At 35.9% G+C, this 17895-nt stretch overlaps 1 pseudogene; it reads right to left on the minus strand.

Annotated features, from left to right (window-relative positions):
* Positions 1-4669: 4669 nt before the first annotated feature.
* Positions 4670-17754, minus strand: LOC142556846 (E3 ubiquitin protein ligase DRIP2-like; annotated as a pseudogene).
* Between the last annotated feature and the right edge of the window lie 141 nt (positions 17755-17895).

Here is a 17895-nt window from a genome sequence, read left to right on the forward strand (position 1 = left end):
TCTGATGATGAATTAAAGTAGCGTAGTTGAATATATGCGATTTGATTTCACTACAAGATTATAGTTTAACTATTATAATTATATATATTGTTTGCTAAAACATGGACTTTTGTTAGAATGTTAGAACCTGTGACACTCGATGAGTGTTTGAAAAATAAATTATCATTGGCTTTCGACTTACAATATAATTTTTAAGTGTTTTTTAAGCTAGATTTTGCATTAAGTTTTTTTGAAAATTTAATTAAAGTTCAGAAGTTGATGAGATGCTGATTTTGCTTCTGTAAAATGTTATTGTAATAAAAACTTTGAATTAAAATCATTTATCTATCAAACATTGTCAACTTTTTTTTTTCGATTTTTCAATTTTTTTAATTAAACACTACAAACTTTCTCATAATATATAAATTTAGTCATTTCTTTAAATTCACAAGTTGTTGCAAACACTCATCATATATAGAAGGTATATTTTGGATTAAGTATTGATTGTTTTATCATATAAACTTGCAGGATAACAATTAATATGACTTAAATGAAAAATTCAAAAGAAATTGGGAGGCTAATAATCACACACAAACATGTAATTATTATTATAGTAGGTGTCCAACGAGCCAACTTGTAATTTAGGTTTTATACATTTTTTTGTAAAAAACAATCTTTATTTTAATAATATTTTATGGTTTTATCTAATTATGATATTTACTTGATGTGTATACTCATGCAAGCTGCATAAATAAATTCTTTGAATATATAATAGGTACTATGAAGTCTATTTCTCAACGTAAGATCATGAAACTCATTTGGAAACATACTGTATATTCTAAACTGATTCCTAGTCGATTCAACTGTCTAAAATAAGGATAAATGTCGCTCAAGCAACTAGCATATGTGATGTAAATACCATGTTTCATTGGTAAAGACATGAAGATGTAGATTCTTATAGATGAGTGATAGTTTGATGATGCACTGAACAACCCTTTCTCAGACTTTCTAAGTGATTATCACTTATCGAGTGGAATAATTTGTGGTTATGGTTATACATCATTAGTCATTTGACCCGAGACAACGTATATGCTTTACATACTAGCATGTACTTTGATTAGTTTACCGACTCCATTGAGGGTCATCAGGTGACGAGATTGAGTGTATTTTTGAAATACGTAGAAGTCAATATATTGTAGTCAGGAATTCACCGCTCACCTACGGGTGAAAATATCCTATGTGATCTGATGAGTTAATAGTGCAATATAATCTCTAGCCAGAATAAGACGTGTACATTTTGGAAAGACATTTCCTCAGTTGCACATAACATGTCACTATTATTACTCAAAGATATATCACAATGTTGTCGAATTTATTTCCAACCCTTAATATAGCAATTATTGCAGTTCTATAGGGATAAATGAATTGGAGGGGCCATACTGTATGTTAACCATAACTTAAATTTCTTGCAAGCACTATTAGTGATACCTAGGGGATCATGGAGCAATGCTACTAAATGCTGGGTGCAATCAGACTTGAGTTCCAACGTTCTTGATCAAATGGTTGATGAAAATAATGGAGCTAATTAGGATAAGCACGAATATGAATAAATGTTGTTCTAAATCACATGAAGTTGTGAACCTACAGCTAGCTATATCCCTGAACCATTGAGGGTCACACAAGTATCAAATTCTGTATTGACATTGAGTTAGTGAAATTCAAGGAGTTGAATTTGGCGAGTGTAGTATGACGATGATAAAAAAAGATTTCTTATAAAAGAGTTTATAAGTTGATTTCATGAAATGAAAATTGTGAAATTTAACTTAACTGCGAATCAAGTGAGAAAAGTTGAACTGTCCGTTTTAGTGAATGAATTCACAAAACTGACGGCTGCTAAAAATAGATCAGTGAAAAATTTCGGCATTTGAAATTTTCATTTTTTATTATATGAACGATATTTTTACCCTCGATACATCAACGTTGTCTATCGTCGATAGGGAGTATATTGAGTTCATAATCATTTATTTAGTATATTAAATATTAAATATACTAATTAAATATAATAAATTAGTAATAGTCACTAGTAAGTGCTAGAAGAGTTTAGAATGAATTAATTAATTAATAATTAATTGAGTAATTAAATAAAAGTTATGTATGTATGTATGTGTGTATTGTATTATCAAAAGTTAATAATAATTTAATTATGTATGATAGTTTCAGGAATGAAAAATACAAACATGACAGTTTTTGAATAATGATAAAATAATATCATGATAAAATGAGAGTCATCATTAGATCATAAAGAGACTTTTATATATATATATATATATATATATATATATATATAATCAATAGTTGAATTATACACAACTTATACATACAAGTTCTTGTTCACATATTTTTTTCTCTCCCCCCTCAAAAACCGACCACCTTCCACCGCATCACCTTCATGAAGATGCCGCCCAGACATTGCAACGCCACCGCCATCTCACCGGATTTCTTGAATTCCGACAATCAACACTCGATATAAATTTCGTTTAGATCTCTATTGCGATCTATACGAGGAATCCAGTTTCTGATCGTGGGCCTGATTAAACAATTGAAAAAAATAGAAAGATTCATTCGTAGGGATTTACAACAAGAGCTATTTCCACTTAAAATTCGGAATAGTTGGAGTTAGTGTTATATACGCAAAGACAAATCATTCTAAAACATCATATGAATAATTTATATCATACGGCATCCAAATAATTTTTTCGAACGTCAAAATTAAAAATTTTAAACTTTCGAGAAAACGGTACACCAACAATTACGAATTCTCGAACACGACATTGGAAAGCATGTTGAATGTTCAAATTTGCAAACTATGATAGTGTTTATATGTTTGTTTTCTATTATAAAAAAAATTAAAATGTATCTTTTTATGATATGAAATCAGATCTTTGTAGTTTATTTTCTAATTAATGTTACATCTATATGTATGGGGTAAAAACAACGTCTGTCAAACATATATGAGAAGGAGATAACAAGAGACAAGAGTGATCTTAGTTGAAGATGTGAATATATTTGGTTATATATGTAACCTTTTTTCTATTAACCATGACAGCCTCATAAATTAGAGAATCATTGTTTTAATTATTATTCAGAATAAATATATATATAAGGCTAACTAAAATTTTATGGACCCTCATATTCAAAGACATCGTATATTGTATTTTAAATGTATTAAAAACTTATTATTATTTGAATTAAAAAATATTAATCATTATCATTATTACTATTATATATTGTATTTTAAATGTATTAAAAATTAAGTAAATAAAATTTGTCTGGTATATTTATAACTTTATTATTTTTATTATTATTATTATTATTATTATTATTATTATTATTATTACTGAGATCAATGATGCATCAAAATTGTGAATTTTATTAAAATTTTCAAGGCAAAAATTTGTGTGAGACGGTTTTACGGGTCGTATTTTGTGAGACGGATCTCTTATTTGGGTCATCCATAAAAAAGTAAGTATTACTTTTTATTGTGAATATCGACAGAGTTGACCCGTTTCACAGATAAATATTTGTGAGACCGTCTCACAAAAGACCTACTCAAGTTTCAAACAACACTAAATCACGCAATGTTAATTTGCTTTTGGAATGATATATTTGATTTAATTTAAGATTACGAGGGATGAATTTGAATTATATCTATCTTGGATATTTTTGAAATCCATCACAATTATCATTAAAATTTCATAGCTTGGTACAGAATAAATCTGAAGTCAAATTGAATTTTAAAATCAATGGATTTGTTCATCAATCAAATCACAACTTTTCCAAACAAATAAATAATTTGAAATTCATCATATCAAATTTATTAATCCAATAAAAATCTTTTAAAAAAATTTCAATGGAATTAATTTACTCAATTGGAAAATATCTATCAAATTCTATAAAACCAAATGTGATAAAAATAATATCTTAGAACGACGACGGTAAGACGACCCAAAGAAAAAAACAACAAATTCATTAAATAAAATAAAATAAAAATAGTTGTAAATTATTGACGAATATGAGAGTACTATGATTGATATTGAACATGATATATGGAAAAGTATTTGTATTTACTCAGAGAAAAAGATTAACAAATTATATATACACTGAAAAATAGAGTGCTTAAAAAATATATCTCAACATTGCTGAATGACTAACATCAATTTCAAATATATATAGATTTGTCATTGACATTTAATAATAAATGCATAATAATTTTGTTTATAATGAAACTACTCTCACGTGCAAAACACTTACAATTTCAAATAAAACTATTCCTCGTGCATCCCACGTGTGACTACTTCTCGTGCATCCCAAAGGTATCGCACGTATGTTGCACGTAAGAATAATTCCAACTAAAACAAAATTACAGCGTGCAATTTCATAGTTTATTTTGAGGAGAATAAAAAAATACAAATTACTAAAAAATTTAATTTTTGATTGTTGATCTCTTGTGAGACGGTCTCACGAATCTTTATCTGTGAGACAGGTCAATTCTACCGATATTCAAAATAAAAAGTAATATTCTTAGCATAAAAAAAAAATATTTTTTCATGGATAACCAAATAAGAGATCCGTCTCATAAAATACGACCCGTGAAACCGTCTCATACAAGTTTTTATCATATATACATGCAATAGGCATCCCATGCTTAGATCAAGTCGTCAAACACCAGACACTCGCAAGAGTCATCCTCTCCAAATAATTTTTGAGAGCACACTCAAATCGTTCGGAAGTACCACGATGTAACACAAGATTCTTAGGACATGAGAAAAGAATGCGAGCCAGACAGAGTCAACTGGAGTCTGGAAATTTGCGGGTATAGCATTATACCATCACGAAGTCCTTTGCAGACGAGCCGATGGTGGTTGATGCTCTCTCTGTGCCACTCATTTGAAGCCATAGTTCCACAAGATTATGAAATGTTAATGTGGGGATCACTGTCTGTCCCATGCATTTTATTTCGACCTACAAAGTTTCGATTAGCAGAAACGTTGTTGCTGTAAATAACTTCATAGGTACAAGAATCGCCATCTCAGAACTAAGACCGCTAGTGAAAGAAAGTCGAATCAAAAAGTTACTGATGTATTGGAATGATTTAAAGAGATATGATATCAATGTTTAAATAGAGTTTACTTCTAATAAAACTCTTACTTTCCTTATGATACTAGGTTTCCTTGTGGAGATAGGATTCTTCATCTATAAATAAGAGGTCAATCACATGGGTAAAGGTGGCTTCGATATTGAACATACACACATACTTGTAGTGGAGATTTTCAGAGCAATAAAATTCTCGAAGCCGTCGCTGGTTGAAGAGTGGTGATCAAGTGTTGCCGTGAATGTTGGGAACATCTCTAGACAACATCTGTGAAGAAGTTGACTGAAGATTGCTTCTCGTGGATCTACTTTTTAGCAACACGTTTTTTGCTTTCTTGTTTTAGTTTTATTCTGGTTATTTGTTTTAGAAAGCATGTGTTTTCTCAACTTGTTGAGGAAAATGATTTTTGTCATAATCACTAGTGTTAGGTTTTTGTAAACGATTGATTTTTCTAGTGATTAATTTTTGCCATAAGGCACCGCACAAGTATAAAACTTGTGCAAATTTAATCTCGTCTAAGTTGTTTATTTAAAGTGAGTTTGGGCTATAAAATATAATATTCCGCTGCATGTTGTCCCAGATGTTGTAACATCTGGAACAACACCTAATTCTGACAAATCACAAATTTACAATTTTACATCATATACTCATATTCTCATTAATTTATGTATCTGTCGGACAAAATAATTCTAACAAGTGGTATCAGAGCCTACTCTTGATATACTAAGTGCTGATTCTAGTTTTTGTTTTGTTTGACAGAAAATAAATCAAATGGACACCTCACTTGCAAGCGCACCACTTCGACCACCAGTCCTAGATGGTACTAATTACAGTCTATGGAAGGTCAAAATCAGATACTACATAAAATCCATAGATGAACGGGCATGGCAGTGTGTCATCAATGGATGGACTTCACCGAGCATGACAGACCGAGATGGTGACAGCTTGCCAAAACCTGAAACTGACTGGACTACTGATGAAGTGCAAAGTTCGAACTACAATTCAAAGGCCTTAAATGCTATCTTTACGTCTGTTGACGTGAATATGTTCAGTTTGATCACAAACTGTACTCTGTTAAAAGTGCATGGGATATCCTCCAAAGACACTGTGAAGGTTCTGAAAGTGTGCGACGAACCAGATTAAGGATGCTCACTTCCAAATTTGAGATGATGAGGATGGAAGAATCTGAAAACATACTAGACTATGATCGTCGCCTACGGGAAATGGCTAATGAGGCGTTCAGCCTTGGAGACCCTATCTCCAATGAACGTTTGGTTAGCAAGGTTCTTCGCTCTCTGCCCGAAAGATTCAACATAAAAATCTGCGCAATAGATGAGGCTAAGGACACTTCTCAAATGCCTTTGAAAGATCTTATTAGTTCATTTCGTACCTTCGAAATGAACATGGACATGCAAAAGAAGGACAAGGGGAAGACAATTGCATTACAAGCCTCGAATGACTCATACAATGAACTCCTTCAAATTTCCCAAGAAGTCAATGATTCTGATCTTTGCGAAGACTCTATCTCCTTTATCACAAAGAAATTCGGTGATTACTTGAAAAGAATCCGAGACAAGAAGAAGGATGCAAAACCATCGAAATTTCCAAGTCTTCCACCCCTTGAAAGGCCACAAAGGTTTCCTGCCAAGCAACAATTTCAACCAAGGAATGATGTCAAGGGACAATCTAATGCAAGGAAGTATGATTCGGTGCAGTGTAGAGAGTGCCAAGGTTTCGGTCACTATGCCAATGAATGTGCCAACAGATTACGCAAGAACAAAGGCTACATTGTTTCCTTAAGCGATGAAGAATCTGATGAGGAGGAGAAATCCAATGATGAAGATAACCACACCTCCTTGAATGCACTGTTGACAGAAAGACACTGCCTGCAGGTGAATCCTTTAGGTGTTGCCTAGGTGTTGCCACACCTGGCCGCAACATCTGCGAAAAATCAATCTGTCTGAAATCTACGGCTTCTGGAAATTCAAGTGGAGATGATGAATTAGAAGATGATGAAGAAATCACTCTTGAGGGTGTTCAAAAACTTTATGAAGAGCTATTTGAAGATTGGACCAAAAAGAAACAAGCTAAATTCAACCCTTACGAAGGAGAACGTCGATCTAAAAGCCGTGGTTGCCAAACTTGAAGTAATTTTGAGCAAAAAAGACTTGGAACTTGGCAAGACCAAAGAAGAGCTTCACAAGGCAACAGAAACTTTGTCCAAATTCAATTCAAGCACATCCAAGATTGAATCCATACTTTTGATGGGAAGAGATGACAAGAAAGGCTTAGGCTTCAAAGACAGCGTGTTTGAAATAGGTGAATCTTCCAAGTCTACTGTTTTTGTGAAAGGAAAAGCTGATACATCTCCACAACCACAATCCAAGTCACCAATCAAAAGCTCTCCATCAAAAAGACAACATGTTGCACCCATTCCTAAGAAGAAACGCAGGTATGTATGCCATTACTGTTTTAAGCCTGGTCATATCAGGACCTACTGTTTTAAACTCAGGAATGACTGCTGGAATCGAAAGACTAATCGGATGTTGCCCCGAATGTTGTCCAACACTTTCTGCAACACCTCCCACCATCGACCTACTGTAAGACAAATTTGGGTCCCAAAGGCAAAAACTCACTGTAAAGTTGTCTATACTTCATTGAAAACTAATACTGCAGGTCATTGGTACTTTGATAGTGGAAGCTCACGCCACATGACGGGATCACGAGAATATCTCACCGATTATGTTGAGCAAAAATGTGGTAAAGTGACATATGGAGGGGGAGCTAAAGGAAAAATTGTTGGAAATGGTACTTTGAATGTTGAAGGACTGTCAAAACTCCACAATGTGCTTCATGTTGAAGGATTAAATTCAAATCTTATAAGCATAAGCCAATTGTGTGATGATAATTTGCTTGTTAAGTTTGATAAACATAATTGTGAAGTTTTTGATGAACCTAACATGTGCATTATGACAGGTACAAGGTCCTCAGACAATTGCTACCAAATAGATGAAGAACATTCATGCAAACATGTGCAAATCACCGAACTTGACATTTGGCATCAAAAACTTGGCCATGCAAACTTCAAAACCTTAAAGAACCTGAGTAAGTACGATGCAGTTAGAGGTATGCCTAATCTCTCTTCTGGTATATCATATGTGTGCGGAGATTGTCAAAAAGGTAAACAAACTCGCGTGTCGCATCTTGTGTTGCCAACATCTGAGACAACACGCTGTCTGGAGTTACTTCACATGGACCTTATGGGTCCTATGGAAGTGGAAAGCCTCGGAGGTAAGAAATATTCTTTTGTGTGTGTTGATGATTTCTCACGCTTTTCATGGGTCAGCTTTATTAGAGAGAAATCAGATACTTTCGATGTATTCAAAAATTTGATTACAAGAATCACCAACTTCCACGACCTGAAGGTAAGAAGGATCAGAACTGATCACGGTAAAGAATTTGAAAACGTTTCTTTCTCATCCTTCTGTGACAGGAAAGGTATCTCACACGAATTTTCAGCACCAAAAACTCCACAACAAAATGGCATTGCTGAACGCAAGAACAGGACTTGGCAAGAAATGGCAAGAGTAATGCTAGCTTCAAAAAACATAGCAAAACATTTTTGGGCGGAGGCACTTAACAAGGCGTGTCACATTTCAAATAGGGTGTATTTAAGAAGTGGATCAACCATGACTTCTTATGAAATTATCATGGGAAAGAAACCAAACCTTAAATATTTTCATTGTTTTTGGCTGTGTGCGTTACACTTTGAATGACAGGGATCAACTTGCTAAGTTCGATTCAAAGAGTGATAAGTGTTTGTTCTTGGGATATGCCACTAATAGTCGTGCTTATCGAATGTTTAACTTAAGAACCAGGACTATTATGGAATCTATTAATGTTGTTTTTGATGATTATGCAGATCTCAAGAAGAAAACTGCTGAAGATGACGTTGAAGACCTTCTGGAAACTCAAACATCATTGGAAAAATACAAATGTTGTCCCAGATGATGCAACATCTGGCACAACACGTGATACTGAAGTCACCGACCCACAAGAAGATGCTCACAGCAATAATGAGGCAGCAGATGATGGACCATGTATTCCAAGCAAAATCCAAAAGAACTATCCATCATCTCAAATCATTGGAGGAATGCGTGAAGATGTCCAAACCAGAAAGAAAGAGAAAGTCGATTATAGAAGAATGGTTGGACTAGTGTGCATGAGTACCATGTACTTACAAGTAAGATTTTCGTGCTTTGTATCTCAATTTGAACCAAAAAATGTCGACGAAGCTTTAAAAGATGAGTTTTGGATAAATGCTATGCATGATGAACTTGAGGAGTTTGTTCGAAATGATGTTTGGACTTTAGTTCCATCTCCTGACCATGGCAATATAATTGGAACAAAGTGGATTTTTTTTTAAAAAAAAACTGATGAGTCATGGAACATCATTCGAAACAAAGCAAGGTTGGTTGCACAAGGGTACACACAGGTTGAAGGGGTTGATTTTGATGAGACCTTTGCACCCGTCGCCCGGATTGAGTCTATCCGACTTTTGCTAGCTATTGCATGCTTTATGAAAATCAAATTGTTTCAAATGGATGTTAAAAGTGCATTTTTGAATGGGATTTTGTGTGAAGAAGTATATGTTAGACAGCCTAAAGGATTTGAAGATCCACATAATCTTGATCATGTATACAAGTTGAAAAAGGCTCTCTACGGTTTGAAGCAAGCACCACGTGCATGGTATGACAAATTAGCAGAATATCTTCTTGAAATTGGCTTCAAACGAGGTGAGGTAGACAAAACTCTTTTTATTCAAAAGTCCAAAGGTGAGATTCTTATTTGTCAAGTCTATGTTGATGATATAATCTTTGGTTCTTCATCCCAAAAGAATGCTGATGATTTCGTTGAGTGCATGTCATCTACATTTGAAATGAGCATGGTTGGTGAATTAAGTTTCTTTCTTGGCTTTCAAATTAAACAAATGCATGATGGGATCTTTCTGTGTCAAAGCAAATATGCTAAGAATTTGATCAAGAAATTTGCAAATGAAAACACCAAACACATGAAACCCCTATAGGCTCGAGTGAAAAATTGTGCAAAGATGATGCTGCCGAAAATGTTGACAACACCCAATATTGCAGCATCATAGGTAGCCTCCTTTATTTGACAGCCAGTCGTCCTGACATCATGTTTAGTGTATGCTTATGTGCTAGATATCAATCTAACACTAAGATCTCTCATTTGAAAGCTGTGAAGCGTATTCTTCGCTACATAGCAGGCACGATTGAATTAGGGCTATGGTACACTCAAGAAACCAACTCGAATTTAGTAGGTTTTTCTGATGCTGATTGGGCTGGTGATTTAGATGATAGGAAAGAGTACATCTGGAGGTTGCTTTTACCTTGGCAATAATTTAATCTCTTGGCATAGTAGGAAAAAAAATTGTGTGTCACTCTCAACTGCTGAATCTGAATATTTGGCAGCTGGGAGTTGTTGTTCTCAACTTTTATGGATGAACCAAATGATAGAAGACTATGGACTTAAGAGTGAAACATTAACTGTGTACTGTGATAATTCTAGTGCAATCAATATTTCAAAAAATCCAGTACAACACTCTCGAACTAAACACATTGACATTAGACATCATTTTATTCGAGATTTAGTAGAAAAATGATTGATTTGAATTGAATTTGTTGGTACAAATAACCAACTGGCTGACATATTCACAAAAGGATTAGATTTTGAGAGGTTTCCAACCTTAGGAAATCTCTCAGCATGTGTTCTTCCTGATCATTCATAGATGTTGTCTCAGATGTTACAACATCTCGGACAACACCTAACATGCATGTGCATTCTTAGGACTTAGGCATACCACATAGCATTCATACTGTCATATGTTGTGTTGAAACTTTGTAGCACACTTTTCTGATGCACGTACAATCCCTTGTCTCATCCTAAAAACTTCACACCTATACATGTGTTTCGTCACCAAAGATTTCAAAAATGGTCACTTATCCCTAATCAATGTGACTAGTACCCGAGGGATTAAAATATAAATATTGTTGGGTCTGTGATTAGAAGGAAAAAGGAAAAAAGCTACCTAAAGTAGTCCAATGAAGGCTGGACTTTAAGTGTGGGAGCTATCCCTTCTAAATAGTATCACAGAAATAGAAGTAAATGAAAAAAGCTACCTAAGGAGTCCAAAAAAGACTGTTCCTCTAGTGTGGGAGCTGCCACTTCTATGTTCAGAAAGTTGATAAGTAAGTGTTAAGAAAAATTGGAAATTTTTAATTGTGCGTGTTTTCAGAAGGTATTGCCAACATTTGTAACAACACTTCATCAGTACTCATACTTCATATTTGTTCTTATATTTCTATTCTTGTTACATTCTGTTATTAGCCATCCATAAGTCATGCATAAACATAACTTAGTGAATTTTGTCAAGTCATAAGGATATTCGTATGTCAACAAAGTAAGATTCTATGCAAATCCAATTTTTTCGAAAATCGAATTCTTGTGTTATTTGATGTTAAGTGGAGTTAATTCGATGTGGGTTCTACCTATGAAAATCTTTTGAATAGACTTTGCTCTTAATTATCTCGATAAAACCTTAAGCGAGTAACGGATATTTTCTCCTACCCGTTATTTTTTTTACCGTTGGCACTGATTAGTTACTGAATTATATTACCGTTACACTGAGATTTCATGATTATCATCTTGATTTTACACCGCTTAACTCAAATCATTTGCACTCTCATTGTTTTGAATATCCTCGAAAAATTTCCACTTGCGATTCCCCCTTTCTTCGTGTAATCTCCCCTACTGACGTCGCTTAATTCTCAAATTATAATCAATGGCAGGAAAAGGGTTTGATCCCCATGACATTCGGAGCGAAATGGGATACACAGAAGATGTTGGTCCTGACGTGACAACATCTGCTGCAACACCCACTGTCGAATCGCCTCTACCACTGGTACCTGCCGTTGAAGAAGCTGTGCCCTTGGAAATAATAGCTCCAGGTGAACCTGGGAATGAAATTGATCTTGATAATCCACCATATTTTGCTGCCATCAATAAGGCATGCACGCCTCCTCCTCCAGTCAGAAGATCAAAACAACAGGCGGGGTATAATCCTGACTTGACTACATCCAAGAGGTTTCGTCACAAAGGAGAAGGGCCAAGTCGACCATCTCTTATTGATCCAGAGAATACTTCGGGGGATGACTCAGATGATGCGAACTATGAATTTGTGGCCCGCAAGAAATCTGCCACGCCACCTAAGGACAGTAGCATCTCTTCCAGTGAAGCCAGTGAATCCAATGATGAAGCACTCAATGATCCTCTTCGACAGCCCTCACCCACCAGAGAGGAGGAAATCACGTTGGTCCAATTTATGGCCAACTTGAAAAATCGAAAAGCTGACACTTCTGTTGTTCCTGAGGATGTCCAAGCATCTGAGAGTTCTACTGAATCCAGCGGGTCTCCTGATATCCCTGCTGAGGTCAATGATATCCCTGACGCACACGAGCCTCTGGAAAGCAGATGTTGGTGAGGATGTTGTCCTCACTGATGACAACACCGACCTAAATGAGTATGACCTGGACACTGCCTTCTCTACCAGATTTTACACTGAGCACGCCGTTGCTCAGTGGAATCTTTATGCTCACCGTGAATTCATAGAAGAATGGAACATTGATACCGACTCATTTGAAAGACAGAACTTGATCACATTCCTCCAACGAGCTCAACTTCTCTCAACTGTCTCTGCCGTTACACCCTTCTGCAGGAAACCTGTTCTGGAGTTCTATGCAAACCTATCGCCTGGGGTAGGTGATGAGAGGTCAGACAAATACGGAAGGGTATTTGTTCGCAACAAAATTTTTGATTTCAATCCTGTTGCTATCAATCTGCTCTACAACACACCAACTGACTCCGAAGACGGACTCCTTCCTGACATCCATGAGGTCACCTCTACTATCACTGGGGGTCTGATTACGCATTTCCCAGCACACCCACAGAAGCTGTCGGCTGCAAAGTTGACTTCCTTTTACTCGGTATTACACAAGGTGGGTATTCGAAACTGGACACCCTCGACGAATTCCACCATCGTGACAAGACATCAGGCTTTCATACTACACGCCATTGGGACCCGAGGAGTGTTCAATTTTGGGAATCTTGTTTTCCAGACAGTTCTTCAGTATGCCGAAGGGGGACTCAAAGCTTCCAAGCTACCGTTTCCATCTCTGATCTATGGAATGCTTGTCTCTCAAGGATTTATTAGAGACATTGATGAGCAGCTATCCACCACCAGTGATACACTTAAGATTGCTCCTGCACTCTTCAAGGGCAATCGCCGAATGGATCTTCCATGGTGTGAATCTCCCAAAGCATCACCTGTTGCAGAGCCACCACCAAGTCCTCCTGCTCCGCCCCAGTCCACTGACTATATCATGATCTCTGTCTCAGACGCACATGCTCACATTGCTCACGCTGAGGCACAGATTGAGCAAGCCTGGGCTGCTGTTGCTCATGCTATGAAAACTGTTGCACAGGGGCGGATATTGCATATTATGAAGCATTGGCTCGACACTTTCGCATGCTTTTGGAAGTAGCAGTCTTTCCTGGACAAAAAGGGGGAGAAGGAGATGATCAACCTGAAGCGGGTCCATCAGGGACCAAGGATGATGATGCTGAAGAAGAGGATGGAAGAGATGATGAAGTTTAGAGTATTTTTACTTCATGTTTTACTGTCTATGCTTTTGCTATCTTATTTTACTGATGTGTGTAGCTGGTTTATGAACTGTTAATGAAACTGTTGCAGGTGTTGTCTCAAGTGTTGCCAACAATTCTAACAACACCCGCACTAACCTTAGTTTATTCATGGGGAGAAAAGTTCTCTAACTCAGGGGAAGTTGATTTGAGCTAAACAAGGATAAATGTGTTTGATCTCATTTTGTCTAACAAAGGCAAAAAGGGGGAGATTGAAGGGAAAGAATTTAATTAATATAAGTTCTTGGATTTTAAATTATTTCCCTAACAATATCTTTTCGTTATTGATTCATTTGAGTATAATATTTTATGTGATATTTTGCCTTTCTTAAATAATGAGATAATCTTTTAGTCTAGATATGATATTTATTGGAATGATTTAAAGAGATATGATATCAATGTTTAAATAGAGTTTACTTCTAATAAAACTCTTACTTTCCTTATGATACTAGGTTTCCTTGTGGAGATAGGATTCTTCATCTATAAATAAGAGGTCAAGCACATGGGTAAAGGTGGCTTCGATATTGAACATACACACATACTTGTAGTGGAGATTTTCAGAGCAATAAAATTCTCGAAGCCGTCGCTGGTTGAAGAGTGGTGATCAAGTGTTGCCGTAAATATTGGGAACATCTCTAGACAACATCTGTGAATAAGTTGACTGAAGATTGCTTCTCGTTGATCTATTTTTTAGCAACACATTTTTTGCTTTCTTGTTTTAGTTTTATTCTGGTTATTTGTTTTAGAAAGCAAGTGTTTTCTCAACTTGTTGAGGAAATTGATTTTTGTCATAATCACTAGTGTTAGGTTTTTGTAAACTATTGATTTTTCTAGTGATTAATTTTTGTCATAAGGCACCGCACAAGTATTTATATTTGTGCAAATTTAATCTCGTCTAAGTTGTTTATTTAAAGTGAGTTTGGGCTATAAAATATAATATTCCGCTGCATGTTGTCCCAAATGTTGTAACATCTGGAACAACACCTAATTCTGACAAATCACAAATTTACAATTTTACATCATATACTCATTTTCTCATTAATTTACGTATCTGTCGGACAAAATAATTCTAACAGTAAATATTTCCTAGGTTGATGGCAGAAACCACATATAAATTATCAGAATGGGATTAATCAAGTTACCTCATTTTCGCTTGCAAGGTCCAACTTCCCTCTCAGGTATCTCCGAATCAGAGAAACCGGTATGCTCCCATCCCTCTGAAAATTGAACGGATATGATCAGTTATATTTGAAACTGAATGTCGCTGCCAAGTACAAAACTTTTAATGCAAGAGCCCATAAACCATCCCTTGATTCCTGTCTTTTTTCCAGTGCATTTAATAATTCAGCTAAACAAAAAGAGTGGAAAGTATAACCACGTTATAATATTCAGAGGGGATACGTGAGCATGAGTTCAATTATTCAGTTTGCATAGCAGAGACTCCAAAAGAGAATATATAAAGAACTATCTGCAGTAATTCCACAACATAGTTCCGTAATAAAATTCAACTGTGGCAACCTTCATATAACCACAATGAAAATATAAAATCATGACGACCCACGTGAAAACTGTGTAGACCATGTAGGATCTATTGTAATGGTATTACCGGCCCACACGTACTCAAGGATCTGCTTACGAAGGTGTGAAATCAGTAGGTGCTGGTTCCTCATCAGCCTTGTATTTATTTGCCTATGGGTGTGTTAGATCATTCACGGATCTAGGGGTGATGGACAAACGGAAACATAGAAACACCAATATCTCAAAAAGACATGGTGTGGACCCAAACGATTACGACTCTAAAGATATCTGTTTCTGCTACAGCTTGAACTTAGTCTATGAGATGAGTAAGGCCAGTACATCCTTGGATCAAGAAAAGAGTTCTGAAAAGCATCAAAGAACACTGAAATCTATGTTGTTTACACATTATTATTTTCAAACTCACGCCCACCAAGCAGTACTCATTTAGACTAGCCCAGCACCAACACTAGTCCACCTTCCCAAGAAAAGAGGCTCTCATCCGGGGAAATTTTCACTGCTGATTAAGATCTGCAATTCGCAGTCAACTATATCATCATAAAATGATAAGACGCTATGTAAAGTTTGAATTTACACAGAAACAGAAATTCTCAACCACAGTAGCACGGAAACATTTCAGAGGAATTCTCAATACCACGAGTTTTTAATAATTAGGGATTGCTTGAGCAATGACTTCTATATGTGTTAAGTAACATTCTTCTCATATACCATTGGCTGACATTTTGTTGACATGCATCCAGATAATTGAAGTTATAATCCACTAATAATGTAGTGCGATTCTGGTGGAGAATGTAAGGGATAAACATCCCAACAGGAATACTTTTTCACTAAAAAGTTTAAAGTAATAATAGTTATCAAGCACTTACTTTATTCTTAGGTAACTAGAAGCAATCTGAGGTAAGGGTGCTTCTCCATCTCTGAAGATATAATACAGAAAATTACAAAGGTAGTTGGCCTTCAAATCAAAATTTTATTTCACATTGTTCTAAGGATATAGCTGACTGCTTACTGCTCATCAGAGGCCACTAATGAGAACCAAATAGGACTATTCTTTCGGTCAAATTTAGCACAGGCAGCATCAAGCACAACCGGAGGTGGAACCCTGAATTCTCCAAGCTTTTCGCCCTTTTTTTTTGGCGACCTCTCCGCAATTTGTCAGGTCTTTCTGATTCTTGTGCAGTGTGAACAGTAGAGTTCTCAGCTTGAACCTTCGATTTCAGCCTGTTTTCCTTATGTTTGGTCTTAGCAAGATCTCTCTCATTGTCATGGGATTCGGACTTAGCAACAGATCCTTGAGTCGTAAACTTTGAAGATTTGCTCCTACTCGCTGCTTCCACCAAGCACGTTAATGATTTCCAAAGATCAAGTTTTCCCTCCCAAAGTTCAGAATCATTCTCCCTTCCTTTATCAGAATTAGGATGATTAGACGGCTCAGCAGCAGTATGGTTCTGCAGCACATGGAATCGTAGTTGTAGCAAATGCAAAAATTTACACAGTTCACGAATTAGTTAATATTCAAACTAATTATAACTCTATACTTCACCTGCCGTGCATTCTGAGTAAATTTTGTTAAGATCTCCTGTGAGCTAGAGCTCTCAAGGTGGTCACTCGAGGATTCCTCTTTTCTAAAATGTTTCTCTATGATGAAACTTGAATCTCTTGATACTTTTCTAGCAATGGATTTTGATCTTCTACCAGTCATCCCACTCTGCGTCGAAACTCTTGGAGTGCTAACCACCAATGATGAGAGGGATCTTTCCTTTCTTTTGGCTGGAAACGTGACTGGAGTCACAACCTCCGGAAAATTCACATGTATCTTCTTATAAGGGAATAATCTCGCCCTTATATCTTGCAAATCATGATCAGGCCTGATAAACGATTAAGAGGGAAATGACAATGAAAAATGATGCAGCCCACGGTCAAATGAAGAAATGTGAGTTGCACATAAAGTGCACGGACAAAAAGGTTCTTTTTTCAATTTTACTGCAGCAAGTCTGATTGAAAAAAGAGGCACATGGCATATATACAAGAAGCAATGTGATGTTCACCATACGTAGGAAAATTTACAAGAACATGCAACAAAATTCCTGTATTGTACGCTAATGAAAAGAAAGAAAGAGCATGAAGAGAAGTGCCGTATCAGTGCGAGCTAGTGTGTGAGAGAGAAAGCCATCAATGCTGACAGCTAGCTACCTCAATTTGTCTAAAGGAGCACATCCCAGATCAATATCGCAAACTGGACAGCACTCCATTTCCTCATCCAATAGCTTCTTGAATATGCATTTCCTGCAAACTGGATAATATTCAAAGATAAAAGAATATCAGATTCCTTAAACAAGATTTCATGAAAAAGAATTTTAAAAATTAGAAAGCTTTCCAATTTGATCAATCACCGGATATGTCAAATATAGGCGTAACGAGTTAACTGAAATCAAGAACACACTTCAACA

Source organism: Primulina tabacum, chromosome 9 (genome assembly GCF_025594145.1).
Source record: "Primulina tabacum isolate GXHZ01 chromosome 9, ASM2559414v2, whole genome shotgun sequence".
Lineage (NCBI taxonomy): Eukaryota > Viridiplantae > Streptophyta > Magnoliopsida > Lamiales > Gesneriaceae > Primulina > Primulina tabacum.